This window comes from Trachemys scripta, chromosome 9, assembly GCF_013100865.1.
Source record: "Trachemys scripta elegans isolate TJP31775 chromosome 9, CAS_Tse_1.0, whole genome shotgun sequence".
NCBI lineage: Eukaryota > Metazoa > Chordata > Testudines > Emydidae > Trachemys > Trachemys scripta.
The window spans coordinates 78,083,532-78,101,001 of record NC_048306.1 but is presented as its reverse complement, the minus strand read 5'-3'; the positions used below and the strand labels follow the sequence as shown (position 1 = coordinate 78,101,001).

Genomic DNA, 17,470 nt, shown 5'->3' with positions numbered 1-17,470 from the left:
AGGCTGATTTAAGAAATAGGTTATATACCACAGTTAGTAGTTCTGCAATTTCATATTTGAGTTCCTTCAGAACTCTTCGGTGAATATCATCTGGTGACTTATTACTCTTTAATTGATCAATTTTTTCAAAGCCTCTTCTATTGACAGCTCAATCTGGGATAATTCCTCTGATCTATCACCTAAAAAGAATGGCTCAGGTGTGGGAATCTTCACCACATCCTCTGCAATAAAGACCAATGCAAAGAATTCATTTAGCTTCTGGGCAACAGCCTTGTCTTCCTTCAATGCTCTTTTAGCACCTAGATCATCCATTGACCCCCACTGATTATTTAGCAGGCTTCCTGCTTCTGATGTACTTCAAATAACTGCTGTTAGTTTTTTTGTCTTTTGCTAGTTGCTCTTCACATTCTTTTTTTTGGCCTGCCTAATTATACTTTTACACTTGATTTGCCAGAGTTTATGCTCATTTCAATTTAGGATTTGACTTCCAATTTTTAAAAGATGTCTTTTTATCTCTAACTTCCTCTTTTACTCTGTTATTTAGCCATGGTGGCATTTTTTGGTCCTCTGATTTTTTTTTTTTTTAATTTGAGGTATACATTTAATCTGAGCCTCTATTATGGTGTTTTTAAAAAGTTTCCATGCAGCTTGCAGGCATTTTACTTCTGACTGTTTCTTTTAATTTCCATTTAACTAGCCTCCTCATTTTTGTGTAGTTCCCTTTTTTAAGTTAAATGAGACTGTGAAGGGTTTCTTTTGTATTTTACCCTTTAGATATGTTAAATGTAATTATATTATAGCCACTATTACTAAGCAGTTCAGCTATATTCACCTCTTGGACATGATCCTATACTCCACATAGGACTACATCAAGAATTTCACACCCACAGAGAAGGTGTACAGGGACCATGGCCTCTATTCCAGCCTACAGGCTATCTTAGCAACTATAGAGTTTCATGGATTCCAGGGCCAGAAGGGACCATTATGATCATCTAGTCCGGCCTCCTATATAACACAAACCATAGAACTTCCCCAAAAAGCACAGTTTCTGCTATGAGCTGTTGCATTTCCCTATGCCTCATCCAGGACCGGCTTCAGGCACCAGCCTGGCAAGCAGGTGCTTGGGGTGGCCGCTCAGGAGAGGGGCGGCACAACCAGCTATTCGGCGGCAATTCAGCGGACAGTCCCTCACTCCCGCTCGGAGCAAGGACCTTCCGCCAAATTGCAGCCGCAGATCGCGATCGCGGCTTTTTTTTTTTTTTTTTGGCTGCTTGGGGCGGCCAAAACCCTGGAGCAGGCCCTGGCCTCACCTGTGGATTAGGAGTGGATTTTTTCCTGGACTTCCAACCCCCACATAATTCTCCTGCCCTGTCCACCAACTCATCTGCTTCTTAGTACAAGACAATCATCCTGAACACATCTGCTCCTGAAGACCCATTTCTGCCATACAGACTACAGTGCATATTATGATAACTTTATTTGTTAGGGAAACAAGGTGGTGAGGTCCAATAAAAGATATTCCCTTACCCACCTTGTCTCTCCAATATCTTGGGATCAACACGGCTACAACTACACAGCATATAATTGTATTTGTTGTTCCATTTTCTTCTAACCTGTCTACTTGTTTGTCTTTCTGTTCTTATCTGGGTGTCTGTCTGCAAAGTGTCTAGCCCATTGTAGATGTTACCATAAAAATAAACAAACAACTAAATAAATAATAATCACATAAACATTTACTTTAGGTTTTGTGTTTGCTGAGCTTGCGTGCACAGATTTACCATCAATTCATTGCATATATAATGTATGTGCTTATGTATTTTGCTCTAAAAGGGAGTAGCCTGACACTATTTTTTTTTTTTAAATGTGATAGGGTCCAGTCTTACTTCCACTGAAATCAGGAGCTCTGCCATTGGTTTAAATGGCAGCAGAAGCAGTTATTCACTTTATACAATTTACTTTTCACTGTCATCTACAAAAAACATGGGAATTGTCATACTGTTTCATACCAATAGAATGCCCAGTGCTGGACCCTATCTTTGTCAGTGGCCAGTACCAGAGAGAAAATGCAAATAAATCCCAATAACCTGCTCATAGGTGAAGTTTCTTCCTAATCCTTCTAAAAACAGGAGATTTTTTTCTATCAAATGTAGCCATGTAAGTCCTCATCGTCCATAGAAGTGTCTAATTTTTTTCTGAATTCTACTAACCTCTTGGCCTCAATCATATCTTGCAGTAATAAGTTCCACGGGTTAATTATTATTGTGTAAAAAGAGGGTTTCCTTTTATCAATTTTTCCATTTCGATGATTATTTCTTCTCATGTTCTTAGTAAAAGAAAACCCAATTTACCTTCCCTATTTCATTCATTATTTTGTATCATGTCCTCTCTTACTAATCTTCCGTCTAAAGTAATACTGAATCTTTTCACTCTGTCCTCACACAGAAGTCTCTCTGTGCCTCCAATCATTTGTCTGTCACTTGCCTCTCCTGCTTCTGTGACATGCTTTTGGGGTAAAGTGGCCAGGACCAAATACACAATTCCCAGTCAAGGTGCATCACTGATTAATATAAAATGCCATTATAATATTTCTAGCCCATTATTTATACATCCTAATATTTTGTTTTGTTGGTCAAAAAACAATCACTGCATCCTGAACAAAGGCTTTCACCCAGTAACCTTCAGGTCTTGAGCCAAAGTCATCATGGTTAATCTAGAACCTCAAAGTGTGTGAATGATTCAAATTGTTCCTTTCAATGTACATTTAACAATACCATACTGAATTTCATCTGCCAATGTGCAGTCCATTCACCTAGATTTATTAAATCCCTCTGAAGTTCTTCACAGTTTTCTCTAGTCTTTCCTAAATTGTGTCATTTGCAGACTTTGTATCTTTATGGTTCACTGCCTCTTCCAGGTCACTAATAATATATTAAACTACCATAGCCCTAGTATGTAACCTTGAAAAAAGCAATGGTTTACCTTTTGACATGCTGAAAACTGACCATTTATTCCAATTTTTTTCCACCTCTAAGCTAATTTCAAATCTGCAACAGTACTTTTCCTCCCATCCCATGACTGTTTAATTTCCTTAGCAGCCCCTTGAGATGTCAAAGATTTTTTTCTGAAAGTCCTAATAAATTATGTCAACTGATTTTCCTTTATCCATTATGTTGGCAACATATATTGCACTGACAGATGTTCTAGAAATAACTTGGATAGATCTAAGTTTTTTCTTTACCTGATAATTTTCAAAGGATTATAATAATTTTATATGTACACATACATACATGTATTTATTAAATATGACCAGGACATTTAGGTATGTATGAATTTATATACATACACACACTATATTTACATATGCACACTATATATATTAATATGCTGCTGTATAGATATAATGTGCACTTGTATGCATGTACCTATATACCTACACACAGTTACTGAACTTTTCAGCTATTCCTACCATTTCAGTTTTGGTAGACCAAATGATATAACTGTTTAATTTACAATTTAGAAGCACCATTATTTTCAATGGGACTTGAGAGCTTCAAAGTACAAGTTGGTTCCATTAGATTCTCTAAGCCCAAATGACAGTAAACTAGTTGGAAGGTAAAAAATTAAACTGAATCACGTTGCTACTGTTACAGAATTTTGTGTCAAAATATTTCCTTATGGCATAGTGCTAATCTTAACTTCCAGCCCCTGAACAGAAAACAAGCCTCATAATTTCCTTCTTTGAATGAAAATCAAAATAGTTTTTAAAGTTTATTTCACACTTAGTGAATGGTACTATGCAAACCGAACTTTAGCTCCTGTACACCAGTGTGCACACTCACTTTTCTTACAGTTTGAGTGACGCACTACAAAACAGAATAAATAAATAAATTAATTAATTAAAAGAACCTCTTATGCAGGGCGTCCTCCACCCTGCAAACTTGGCAAAAGACATACTGTACTGAAATACAGCACTCTCCATATAAGGAAACACAGCTAAACATGTCATGCGTAATTTATGTGCAGTAGGCAGAGAATTAACCTTTCCCTGAACATATTTGGCCCATATGAAAAGCAAGCTAGAGGGCAGACTGAGAAGAAGTGATGAGAATTTTTCCTTCTGAAAAATCTTTGCAAGCAATTAGGAGCCCCTGCTGTTCCATCTTGTGTTCCCTTCAAACAAAGATCATTAAGCGATTATGACACTTTATATGCACCTGTTTGTTTGTTTTTTCCTATTCTCTCTCTTCCTCCTCCCCCGCCTTTTTCTTTTTTCTTTTTTGAGGACTGCAAAACCCCCTGCGATCTGACAGGGCGTGCAGAACACTCACAGGAAGAGGCTGCTTTAAGCAGAACTGCAACTGCGACCCACTGCTTTCTTTTTAGCTATAGATGGTGTGTGATATGAAACCATAAACCGTGGTAACCCAGCCCCCGCCTGATAAACTGAAAGTCAGTGAAAGCCTAATCTCACTTCCTCATTCAGCCAGCTACATTTTGCACAGCGAAAATATATAAATAAATATAAAGACTGTATTTAAAAGAGAGAGAGAGAGAGAGAGAGAGACAGACTGTGGAAATGGAAACTTACCTCTCACATTTTTTTTCAGAGGCAACCAGACTGTGGACAGATTGCCCAAGGCATTGTGGGATTCATTATTACAAGATGACAAAAGACTGGAAAAGTGAACTTGTCAGTTCCTTGTCACAGAAGCATGATGATAGCCACAACTCACTCAGCTGCAGGGAAAAGACTGTTGCATAGAGCTGTGCAGACTCTTATCTCTAATGTCTGGTTTCCGTCGCTGCCTGCACTGCCCCTCCCCCATTCAGCAAAACCTACCAGGAAGCACTGGGCGTATTTGTCGAGCCTTAAGAATGCAAAGGGGGAAGGAAAAAAAAAATGCTTTCATGCTACTGCAGCGTTTTGCCTTCGTGAAACACTAGGGACTGACACAAATACATAACCGTGGGCCACTGCAGACTGGCATTACTTGGCAGAACAGTCACAAAAATGTGGTATAAAAAGGTATCTGGATAAAAACCATCCCCTAAAAGCTAGTGTTGGTATATTCCATCTTATATGTAAAACATTATAACCTCTGAACTATAGTGAAGATGTGACACATGCACAGTACTGTTCCGATGGACCGTCTGTTCAGACAATGAGTAAATCCCTTTTTAAAAAGATTCTCAAAGACACAGTGAGGATCAGGCTGCAAGGTTAGACTGAAGGTTAGATGCAGAATATAACCAAGCTCTCAGACTTTACCCGGCTTAGTAAATTGCTGCTGCTTAAAATTCACTGTACAGTGTACCAATGTGATTAGTTAAGCACAGGCACTGTGTCTGCAAAAGACTGTCTTTCGGTTGCAACCAATTGGCTTCAGCTCTGCAAATTTACAGGAAATGTATGTAAGAGTACCCACTGCAAGTATGCAACATTTTTTGCACAAACAAATAATGTTAAATATTCCCAACCTTACAGATTCTGGCAACAACAAAAACTTTAAAAATGGCAGATGTAGATTTTATCCTTTTTTCCTGGTCTCAGGAACATTTCACTGTATTTTTCCAGGGCTCAAAACATTTTCTGTTTGTTTAAATAATCACACCCTTAGCCTTATTGTATTCCACTACAAACACTTTCTAACTCATAGTGTGTCCATGATCCAACCCTTTCAATAATTCAGGAGGAAAATGACAAAAAAGCTCCAGCTAAAAGCCCAATTTCTCCCTAAAATTACCGGTCATTATAAACTTTGATTTGGCCTGGAGTTTTTAATTCAGCTTGTACTTATGATGTTTTTTAAATCCTTTTTATGTTGGTCTATGTGGGTGTTACACTTTTCCCCCCTCCCCCCGAAAACTCAACAATGTAATTCTAATGAGATAAAACACACATTTCTTTCCACATTCAGTGAAGCAGGAAAAATGGTCACCCAACTCCAGATCTAGAGTCAAGGTGAAGGTGAATTTTTGTTTTTCCACTAAGAGTTCTTTTGATCCTTCCTCAGTGTGAATAAAGAACACTGTGTATGCTTCTATTTCTGGGCCACTGGATCTTAGCTAGGTGTTTCCATAGCTCCTGAAGAGAGCAAGTGCAGGTAATATTGGGGTAGGGAACAGCACATTAGATAAGGAAAAATAATCTTTACAGTGATCTTGTATGATATTGTAGAGTAACACTACCTACAAGTGTCAATATACTGCACCTAGGTTTCAGGAAATAGCGCAATGGTGCCACTACCCCATGCATGAATAAAGAGTAAGTAAGATGAATAATGAAAGCAATTACTCCTCTAAAATTGTATTTGAAACATTTCCTGGATTTCCAAAAATTATTCATTTGATGAATATTGCCATTTGACCATTTCTAGCAAAGAGAGCAAGGCCCTGACACAGCAATCTATGTGGCTGGTCCCTGCTCCTATGCAGAGTCCAGTTGATTTAATGAGATCTCCACATTTGCACAAGCATTTGCCTGAATAGATCAGGGTCTTAGTTACTGCAGAATTAGTTTGACTATGCCACCAGAGAATCAATTTATTACCAAAAAAGCTACAACTTCATTCTTTGCCACTAGCCATGGAAGAAGCAGATAAGCCATGCCACAGCTACTGACTAAATACCCCAAGGATTACTCCAACACCTAAGGCATCCAAACTAGAAACTGGGCTATGGGGCCCAACAAATTAACTTAAACCTCACCATGGCATCAGTCTCCTTTTGAACCTTTCCAAACTTTATGTACTTGCACAAAGTCAGACACTATATAGCCCCAAGTGGTTTAAAATACAATGACAGCATTGTTTCACAAAGCTGTGTACTGTCATATTTTACCAACACACAATAAGGGTGCACCCCTTTAAGTCGATAGGAGTTTTGCCATTGACTTCAATGGGGGTAACATTTCACCCAGAGAGTTTAATGTAAGTGGCTTGTGCAGTATGACACATATTGTATGTGAAATATAAAAATGTCTGAGTGTCTGACTGACTGTGGAGTCAATTTTCAAACATGAATGTCTATTTTAGGGCACCCAGCTCCACACCTGGATGCTCATATCAACACAAAATATGTCTACACTATGCTACTGTAGTGCTGTACTATAGACACTTGCTATAGCAACGGAAGGTTTTTTTCCCCATTGCTGTAGTAAATCTACCCCCTCATGAGGTGGTAGCTTGATAGAATTATTCCATTGACCTAGCTGTGTCAATACCACGGCTTAGGTCAGTTTAACTACATCTCACCCAATTCACACCTGAGTACCATAACCAGTTTCTTTAAAACTAAGTTTTAGGTGTAGATCAGGCCTTAGGAAGCTATTTTTATTATTGCATTCATTTTTAAGTCACCCACCATCATAGTATATAGGGGCCATTGCATAAGTTCATCATGATTCTTCAAAGGAAGGCATGATTTCCACTCCTCCCCATATTATTTATGTGTAATTGGATCATGGTGGCTCATTCTGAAGCATGTATTCAAAGCCATAAGGAACTTCAGTGCCAGTTTGAATGTCCAAACATGGAATTGGGTGTCTAACTCTGAAAACTGGACTGTATGGATATGTAAATAAGTATTTCTTGATGGGCAGAGGGCTGGTGTGATAAATACAAACCCAGGAATTCTTCTGGCACCACCCACAATTAACTATAGATACATGGCATAACTTAAAGCTACTTTATGTCAAAATTTCCACTCCAGATTTTTTGGCATTTACTTACTTTTTGAAAGAGGGAAACCAGCTGAAGTTATGCAGGTGATTCACACTCTACCCAGGGCCGGCTCCAGGGTTTTGGCCGCCCCAAGCAGCCAAAACAAAACAAAACAAAAAAAAGCCACAATCGCAATCGCGATCTGCGGCAGCAATTCGGCAGGAGGTCCTTTGCTCCCGGCGGGAGGTGCTTTGCTCCCAGCGGGAGTGAGAGACCGTCCGCCGAATTGCCACCGAATACCTGGACGTGCAGCCCCTCTCCGGAGCGACCGCCCCAAGCACCTGCTTGCCAGGCTGGTGCCTGGAGCCAGCCCTGACTCTGCCCATCTAGCCATCCATTTAATCTGCCCATCACAATGGTATTTAAGATGCAAACACATAGGTAGGAATCTTATGCAGCTTTACCCTTTTCCTTGATCTGCACTGCTTTTTTAGGACATGCATCCTACTCCATTCCCAGCTCTTCTAAGATAATAGGCTACTTAAAAATAAAAAGGGTACCATTTTTAGGTAGTTTCCATAACTAACCTGCATGCTTCAGGTAAGTTGTGTTCTTAAGTTCCTTGCTTAAACAAATTACTGTTTTAATAAAGCAATGGTAGAATCTTTTATCTTAACTTTGGCATTGCTACCAATTTAAAAATCATGCTCCAGCTAGAAAAAACAAAGCTATTTTCACTTCTTCCTGATGACATTTTGTTTAGCAACTCATTTCAAAACATTGCAACTGTTTACTGATTGCAACTGACTCATTTTAAATGGATACATAGATATATTTTTTTAAAAACTTACTTTTAAAAAAATCCTTTGTTTCTCCCAATTTTCAAACCCACTGGGAACAATTTAGAAAACGTTTACCTTCTAGCCAGTACAATAACATTTTCTGTATCTCTACAGTCTCTGTCACTCAACTAAATGATAGGCCAATTAGTCAAAGACAGAAGGTGGAGTCAGAGTGCAAAGGTCTTTAATATCGGTAGGTTCCTTACCATTCAGGAATTTAAAAATCAGCAGGGCCATATTAAGGTCCACTTTAGGTCTGATCTTACTTCTAATGAAGTCTATGGCAAAACTGTCAATGAGCAGAATATCAGGCCCTACGTAGTGGGGATTTTTAGTGGATTTTCAGAGGGTGTTTTTTTGTAAAAACAGAACAAAAGTATCCCATAATGGTTTAAATGCATAAACTTATATAATCATTGATCCAGCAAAGTGCTTAAGCTCATGCACACAAAGGGTGTTAAGTGCTTTATGAATCAGGGCCATAATTTCTATATTTTATAATGCCTTGCAATTTTAAAATGTAAAGGCTTTAATTATATGATTATTGTTTTAAAATTACGTAATGCTATTTAATTTGTCTATTAATTTCCATTTTTGGAGAAGGTTGTCTAGTCATTTATCAAATATATATAAAAGAATAAGTGTGTATACACTCAAAGACATACGTATAGTGCATTATTGTAATAGAATGGTCTTTGTAAACTTATTATGTATGGTTATGGCAAAGTCTTGGAAAAGGAAGAGAATTTGATTTCTTAAACTTTGTTTCTTTAAAATAAAGAAAAATAGAACAAAAGAAACTCTGTCGATGCATGTAAATTACAAACCTCAATAATGACTAAATCTCACATCAGAATTTATATTATGATATTCTGAGACTGCAGCAATATCTATTGTAGGCAGAACCCCCCGACAAAGTGACTGCTTTAACGCAGATTTTTCTAGTTTTGCTGGTTTAAATCATTAACAGTCCTTAAATATCATTTTAGGTAATGTTGGTCTGGTCCTTACTTCTGGCTGAAGGTTCAGGTCATTACTTTAGACCAATTCAGCTATTATAACATGTAGTGGGTATGTTTCTACATTTTTCCCAGCATTTTTGAGTGCCTTTCAGTGCCTTTTATTGTACCAGCCATCCTATCCTCCTTTTATTTGGAAGAATTTGATGAGTAGCTTTCTGAATGACTTTGTCACCTGTATCGTATGATGTTTGATGATTTTTATTCTGCATTTTGATCATTCCTCTATTCCTACTATTCTGAATTTTAACCCCATAATAGATTCTGTGGACTTGAAGTGATTGGTTACCACAGCAACACACTCAGCTGGATTCTGTTACCCCTTGTGGGTCATGCAGTGGTGCCCTGATGAATTCCTTTCACAGAGCAATCTCCCATTTTCAGGGCCATATATTTATTTTCATCTCTGTCCCTTTTCTTCAGTATGGGGTGCCAGTGACCAATTTTTTTGGTCTGAGCTACAAGTATTAATATTGCTATTGTTTTGCTTGAGGAAAAAAGAAGTGGATCCAGAGGTGTCTCCCATGGACTATCCATGGATAAGTCATATGAAAGTACCCATAGGGCATAGTGAGTATATTAGGTCTCAAACTTTGAAAGCCCACAGCAATCTCATTTTGATGTACCCCTTTCTATTGCTGCTGATGACTTGCTTCATCCTTAGAAAAGTTTTCCACCAAATGAGCTGGAGAAGCTGGCTCCTCTGCCTTGTACATCACCTACGACTTGCCCGTCTCACCCCTGCCTTTTCCTTTGAACATCAGCGTTTCCTTTCCTCATTCTGACCAGTGCTGGTTATAACTCAGATCCAATTGACCTGAGCATATTTTCATACAACCGTATAAATGGAAAAGAATAGCTCCTCTCGTGGTAACTCAGCAGCTGTTTAATACATTTTTGATTTATTTGCATATCTTAACCCTTCGTGACTTTTTGAAATTTTTAAATCATTGTGTAAAACAACTTCCTCCTGGTACTTCCGTTCAGTTTCTTTGCACAAGCCAAAGAGGTTTGCTACTTTCTCTGATTAATTAGCAGGACTTGGGAGTACTGTTTTTTTCTCAATGGTACTCAATAGGTTGTCTCCTTATTTTCCCATATATTCCTTGTTAGCTCACTCTCTTCAATTTTGATTAGGAATTCTGCTGTATTGATTCTCGCAGACCAATAACACGATCTGTTCAACCAATCCTATTTCCTTCTGCTCTCTTAAGAGTTTACCTTCTGTTGTAGGTCCTGTCACTAATACTGATAATTCATCTTTGCTTCTTTCCTTTAGATTTTTGATGTGTACTAATTTACTCCTTGTGATAGGTTGCAGGAGCATAACCAGATCCTTGGTAAATAAGGGGTTAATCTCAGTTTAATTCCCTTTCCAAGGTGCTCTGATGAAGGTCTATCAGAGCAGCTGCTTGGAAGCAGAATGTTTTCAGGAAGGTCAGGCACTACACCAAGGGTTCTAGAACTTGAAAGCTTAGTTGAGGAGTTTTCTGTTCTTTTCTGTTTATTTGACATCATTATAAAAGCTGACATGATCACTTGAGAGGAAAAAACCTTGCTGAGTGCATGTTTTCTGACTGTTTATTTTCCAACTAAGTTACAACACCTGTTTATACCAGTGTCTTGAAGAAGCTTAATTTAGATCTGTGCACTATTTTTTATTTTGTATATTATGGTATAAAAACTTTGTCTAGAAACTGAGGCAGTTTTCTCACCTTTTGGATGCATTATTTTGAAGTAAACTAATTGGTCCCATTTCTACAATATGAAATCTGGATAGAACATTTGACTGTCATTTGTTGTTTCATCTACATATTAATATAAATCAAGAAATATCTAGTTGTTAAATGTAACTAAGATGGGTATACCCAGCTATTTATCTTATTACCAACATCTCAAAAGTTGGCAATTATTCTGCTCCAGTTTACCTCGCTACTCATGTGTCTTTTCACTCACTCCCCTTTAATGCCCCATGATGACTAACCACCTCCTTTGTGTCCTTCTTCCACTCCTGTCTCTGGGTCTACTTCAATGCAGTCCTGCACACTTTTATTACAAACTGGTATAAGAACACGACTCACCTCCTTTTTAATTCTTTACTTTTTATCCTACAACAGAATACTAGGAGCTTTAGAAAGAGACAGTTATGAAGACAAGTTTCCTACTCCAAAGAGTTTACAATTTAAATACTTCATTGCCCATGTTTCTCTTACATGACTCCTGTGCTCAGGTGTCTACACTGATTATCTCTTTACAAACATATTCAGCTTAAAGAGTTAACTATGACAATTAAGATTTGGTTTTCAGCAATGTCTGACCAGCACCCATAAAGCAGGTTCTTAGATATCTAAATGACATAAACTGCATCTGCAAGTAACTGGTGGCAAACAGTAATTAATTTTTTAAAGTAGTAAAATATTTAGACAAATGTCCACTAGTCTACAAGCATATAAATGAGCAAAGTGCACCCTATCAATATTATAGTGCATAATTATCCTATACACTATATCCCTTGGGTTCTCTGTGGTGATTTCTTTATTATTCTTTAATTAGTTCTGGAATTCAGCTGTCAGAAACAGGAGGTCCACTTCCATTTAGTTTGACTTCCTGTCATGAGAAGTGCAAGAGTTCAGCCCAGGTGGACTCTGGCTTCATTCCAACACAGTATTTAATCACCAAACACTGGTGGGACATTCATTGGCAGTGAAATCTTTCATACCAGGAAATCAGGAGCTCAGGTGCCAAGGGATTAATGTCTTTTTAATTTATATTAGATTTTACAAATGTACTTGGAACAGTATCTACATCTCATACCAACTCCTGCTTACCTTATTCCTGCCACTTAATCATTAGGGTCAACAGGAATGATGAGCAGGATTTAGCGCCATTAGGAAAAGGAGGAATAAAATAACTCTATAATAATACCTCAAGGCAACTATGTTCTCATCCTAAATATAAAACTATACTCCAAATACTATTACTAAGTAGTAAAAGTGGAAGTTATTGTGAAACAGTCAGCACATCGGTTTAAACACATCAGAACACTTGCTTGGAGAGTTCGAGAGAAGTAAGATACAAGGGAAATAAAAAAATAGTGCTCAGTGAAAAAGCCACCAAAATGGTTTCTTGCTTGTTTGTTTTAAGCCAGGATCCTTTAATCAGATCATGCAGGCGGCCCCTATGCCTGTCCAGAACCCCAAATGGACTCTGCATGGATGCCCGGTTCTGCCCACAGGAATTAAATGGCAAGAGCAGGACTTCATTTGCAAATAATGTTTGGAAAATATAATTTAAACAGATTATCCACAAGTAAAATTTTTCAGTTCTGATATAAAAATGAATATAAGTTTTTAGTTAGCTATAGTTTTCACATCAAAAAAAGTTTCTTTTCCAAACAGATAGTGCCAATTTCTTGTCTCTATAATAAATTATTATTAAAATCTTTAGTCAGTTAATATAAATCACAAGATGCAAAATGACAAAGTTCCAGTCAATACAAACAGTCCAGAATTACTTACTTCCAGAATTACTTACTAAAGCTTAGTAGAGTTTTCCATAATTCTAATGTCAACTTACACAATCAAATAAGCATGGGAGAGCTCAGGTCTTACCTGTTTTGCCTCAAGTGTAGGTTAGGTCTTAAAGCTGCTTAAATAATACAGTGACACAGCCACCACCACCTCGAAGAGCTCTGTTCTGCTGTGCACTCTGGGCTAATTACAACATTCTTTCTTCGCAGTAGATGGATGGTGGCCTAGCTAAAGGGGAAATAGTGAAAGACCAGAATAATTATGCTTCCCCAACCCTATAGGTTTAAGAATGTGAAATAAGCTATTCACATTAGCATACAGTAGTAGCCATGGCAACAGGCTGTGGTTTGCATATGTATTTTTTAAAGAACCAAAAATTACTTCCAGCTATTAAAAAAAAAAGACGCTAGAGGAAGTACTTTTGTATTTAAAGCCACATCCCTAATTAAAGCAGCTACTGTAACTTAACATGTACAGTCCACATTAAAAGAACGATCTCTTGGTCTTGTGTTTTAAAATCTACCAATTAAAAATGTTTAGTGTCTGGCCTAACTGCTAATCTGACGACTGACATCTGGTCTAAAAGACAGACTTGCCCTGCCTGGCAAGATCAACAAGTGTTCCTGGAAACTTGGTGGTGATGGTGGGGGGTTGTTTGTTTTTTGTCCTCAGGTCTTGTACTTCCTTCCTCTTGAAGAGCTGTCTGTTAGCAACCGATAAAGCCTTGCAAAACTGAAACTGCTACTATCTACAGTCTATCATTTCACCCTGCTTAAGCTACCAACATCACAGGGCAGGTGCAAAGTCTTAAATATGACAGACTTTTGCAGGCAAGATATATTAAAACCTCTTTTGTTATTTGTATTACAGCTACTATAGTCTTTGGGCTTCCTGCACAAATGACAACTTACTTCCAGTGCAAACTTTTGTATAGCAGCCATATTTGAGACATTATAAAATTATCTGAATAAATTGATCATCACTCTTATCAATTCACTTCTTGAATTCTACATAGAGATAGCAAGTGTAAAAAATTGGGATGGGGGTGGGGGATAATAGGTGCCTATATAAGAAAAAGCCCCCAAAATCAGGACTGTCCCTATACAATTGGGACATCTGGTCACCCTAATTCTACAACACTTTTACAAGTAGATGGACAGCAGCCTAATGAATTACTGGAGTTAACAAAATTAATGCTGTTAATTCTAAAAAATTAAAGTCTAAAAAATATGGAGTGATGTGAAAACTATTGTTTCTTTGTAAACGTGTGCAAATATTTATTGTTTACTTATAAAGGGGAAATAATATGTACAGGCAATCTAATGTCTTGGGCACTAAGTAGGTTTATAAAACTACAGAGTTTTTAATTAAACTCCAAGTGCAAGGGGATGTTACCTAAAATGATGATGCTATGCTGAGTTCCAGAGCAAGAATACACAGTACAATAAACAATCATTCAATGACAGAGCCAGATGTTGGCCTCATGTGGAAAAATCTGGAGGGACGGGTGTGAGGAAGGACCACTCCATTGGGAATTTTGTGTGGTTCTCCTTGCTAAATTTCCTCAACATTCTCCCATCCAGTAGGAGGGATTTACGGCCTTGTAGGGTAAGGTGAAAGTGAGGGTGATTGGTTTGCAGATGGCAACACAGCTGCCAAATTCTGATCCTGTTGCATTCTATAGTAGAGTGTAGCGGTGGCTGGATCTCTGCATCCTAGCATCACTCTGAAGATGCTCAGCACTACACATAACCTGAGGTAGAAAACACTTCCCACAAACACAGAAGGAGGGTCTTGTGTTTAAGGTGCTAGACTGAGACTGAGGCATCTGGTTCAATTCCTGCCTCTGCCACAAACTTCCAATGTGACCTTGGGCAGGTCACATCTCTCTGCTCCTCATTGTCCCGTAAAATGGGGATTATAAAACTGACTCACTTTGCTAGTCTTTCCTAATTACACTGTGCTCATGATGGGACTGTCTCTAATTAAGGGTTTGTACAGTGCCTAGCACAATGGAGCCTTCGGCTGGGACTCCTTAATTGCTATCATACAAATACATCAATCATCATCAGAGGCAACTACATAATAACTATGTGGCTGCCAAACCATAACCTCTGCCTACAGGCTCTTGAAGACAATGACTGGAAGACCTGGCACATGCTTGGTCTCCATAGCTGAATATAAGGGGCTGTGCACTCGGAACATAACTCCAAAACAGAGCCATCACCTGCGTCAGGCAAGTGGGACACCAGGCTGAAGTTCCTTCACCCCATCCACAGATACCATGGGGGTGAGCAGAGTGTAAATACCTAAGTGATAAACTAGAAAGGGAGGCAAGGCTATTATAGAGATAGAAGAGAAGGAAACAGATGCCTAGCTGTCCTCCTTCAAGAATGCCAGTTCACAAAGGTGCTTTATTTTTATTTTTTTAGTAGCAGTGTAAGGACTTGTTCTTTCTTCACATTTCTGTGTCTCTCTCTCCCTAGCCCTCCCATGTCAGAATGCAGGTTTTGTTACATGAAGGCTCATGCACATGAGCTCCTCGCTTGACCATTGGGGGTATAAGATACCATAATAAATGGAATATTCAGAATGAAAATCCATAATATAGTTCAAATTTTTCCCGCCATGCAGACATGTGCCCACATACCAAAACCTGATCTCCTGGCAGAATGTGTTGATTGAAATCTGTTCTTTTTTTAAAAAATTGGGTTTAGCTTCAATAAAGAATCATGTTGCATAAGGGATCACTAAATGCAGAATCTGTGATTAGAAGAAGTCAGTTCGTCCAGGTATTTAGCCACAGGACTTTAGTCATTCATAACCAGCAAAACTGAGATCCAAGATATAGGCAGAGGGCCAAAAACATGGGCTATAAGACATGACACTTCTGTTGCACCATTTCCCTCTTCCTCTGGTGCTCACAGAACCAGTGCCTTGGGGGTTGCACATGGGGAAGGGGTCAGGAAGCATATCCACATTGATATTAACTAATTATGATTTGTGCAAATCCCCACCATGCCGTGGAAACAGCCTGGGTGGGTATTTGGGGAAATCCAAGGGAAAGTTTCCAAAGGAGAGTCTCCAAAGGAGAACAGGAGAAGAGAAATCGGGGACGAATCACCTTCAACAGAACTCCATGAAGTCCTATTTACTTGAAGAAAATAAGCTTTATTTTAACCCTTGCAGGTGGTTTTATCAATATTTTGAGTGCTAGGAATGCCTTACTTCAAGTACCTGTTATCAAGAAATTATATGTAGTCTGTACAGTAGAAATAAATAGGCTTCTTCACACAATGTATTTATAATAAATATTTGCTCTTATTTCACAGGTAGAGGGATTTAACTGTAAATTCTGAAAGGATTAGGTGTCCAAGACAATGGTTTCTTCAGGAGATGGGAGGTTCAAAGTATTAGATTGTTGGCATCTAGTATTACACAGTTTTTCTATTTCACTGTTGAAAATCAGGTGACGCTTTACAAACTTGCATCCATCCAGTTACAAAGCCAAACAAAAAATATTATTAAAGCTATATATCGTCACATTGACAATGTTAGGATCTTTTAAAGAAGCTTGATAAAAACATGTTTGAGTGGCAATGTGGTTTAATGGTCAGAGCTTGGATCTGAGTCAGCAGCCCTGGCTTTTGCTCCTCTTTGTGTCCTCGGGCAAGTCAAAAAACTTCTCTCTGCCTCCGTTTACTGCTGTTTACAACGGATGATGTTAAATATTTCCTATTTAAGTTGTGAGACATAATTATTTAAGTGAAACACTTAGAGATCCCTTATTATTATTGATTTTGTGAATGGGCTAAAAATGGTACAAAGCACACAGATAAAGGCTGTCCCAAAAGTTTACAGTCTAAAAGACAGAACACAATGAAAAGTCCTAATGTAGATGGTGGGGGAGGGGCAGATGGGTTTTGTTTTATTTTAAATTATTATTTTTATTATTTAAACTTTATTATTCATGTGCTTTTCAAAGGGGGATTGTTAGGATGTATTTGAAAAAGAAGAGGGTGTTGACTTGCATGAAAAATACTATATACTGTGTATCTTTTTATATTTATATCACTAAAAGCTTGATTAATTTAACTGTTAAAGTATCTTTGGCCATCCTTCCTATTTCTGTCATTGTGCTCTTGTGAACAGTGAAATAGTTAGATAGATGCTCTTGGCCAATTTTTTTGCTAGCATAAATCCACTGACTTCAATGGAATTATATCAGCAGAAAATGTGACCCTCTGTACCTACCCATTCCACTAGGTACAGGAACTCCTCACTTAACGTTGTAGTTATGTTCCTGAAAAATGCGACTTTAAGCGAATCCAATTTCCCCATAAGATTTAATGTAAATGAGGGAGTTAGGTTCCAGGGAAATTTTTTTCACCAGACAAAAGACTATATAATATATATAT

At 38.1% G+C, this 17,470-nt stretch overlaps 1 protein-coding gene across 14 annotated transcripts in view; it reads right to left on the bottom strand.

Annotated features, from left to right (window-relative positions):
- MBNL1 (muscleblind like splicing regulator 1) overlaps positions 1-13,537 on the bottom strand; it is a 196,201-nt gene extending 182,664 nt beyond the window's left edge. For 3 of the 14 annotated variants that reach the window (XM_034782407.1, XM_034782421.1, XM_034782418.1), the window contains exon 1: positions 4,589-4,825. The gene's annotated coding sequence lies outside the window, so the exon portion shown is untranslated. Of the gene's footprint in view, positions 1-4,588; positions 4,828-13,133 lie in introns of those variants that run through there. The other 11 variants (XM_034782404.1, XM_034782408.1, XM_034782412.1 and 8 more) reach the window with 7 other exon arrangements.
- Between the last annotated feature and the right edge of the window lie 3,933 nt (positions 13,538-17,470).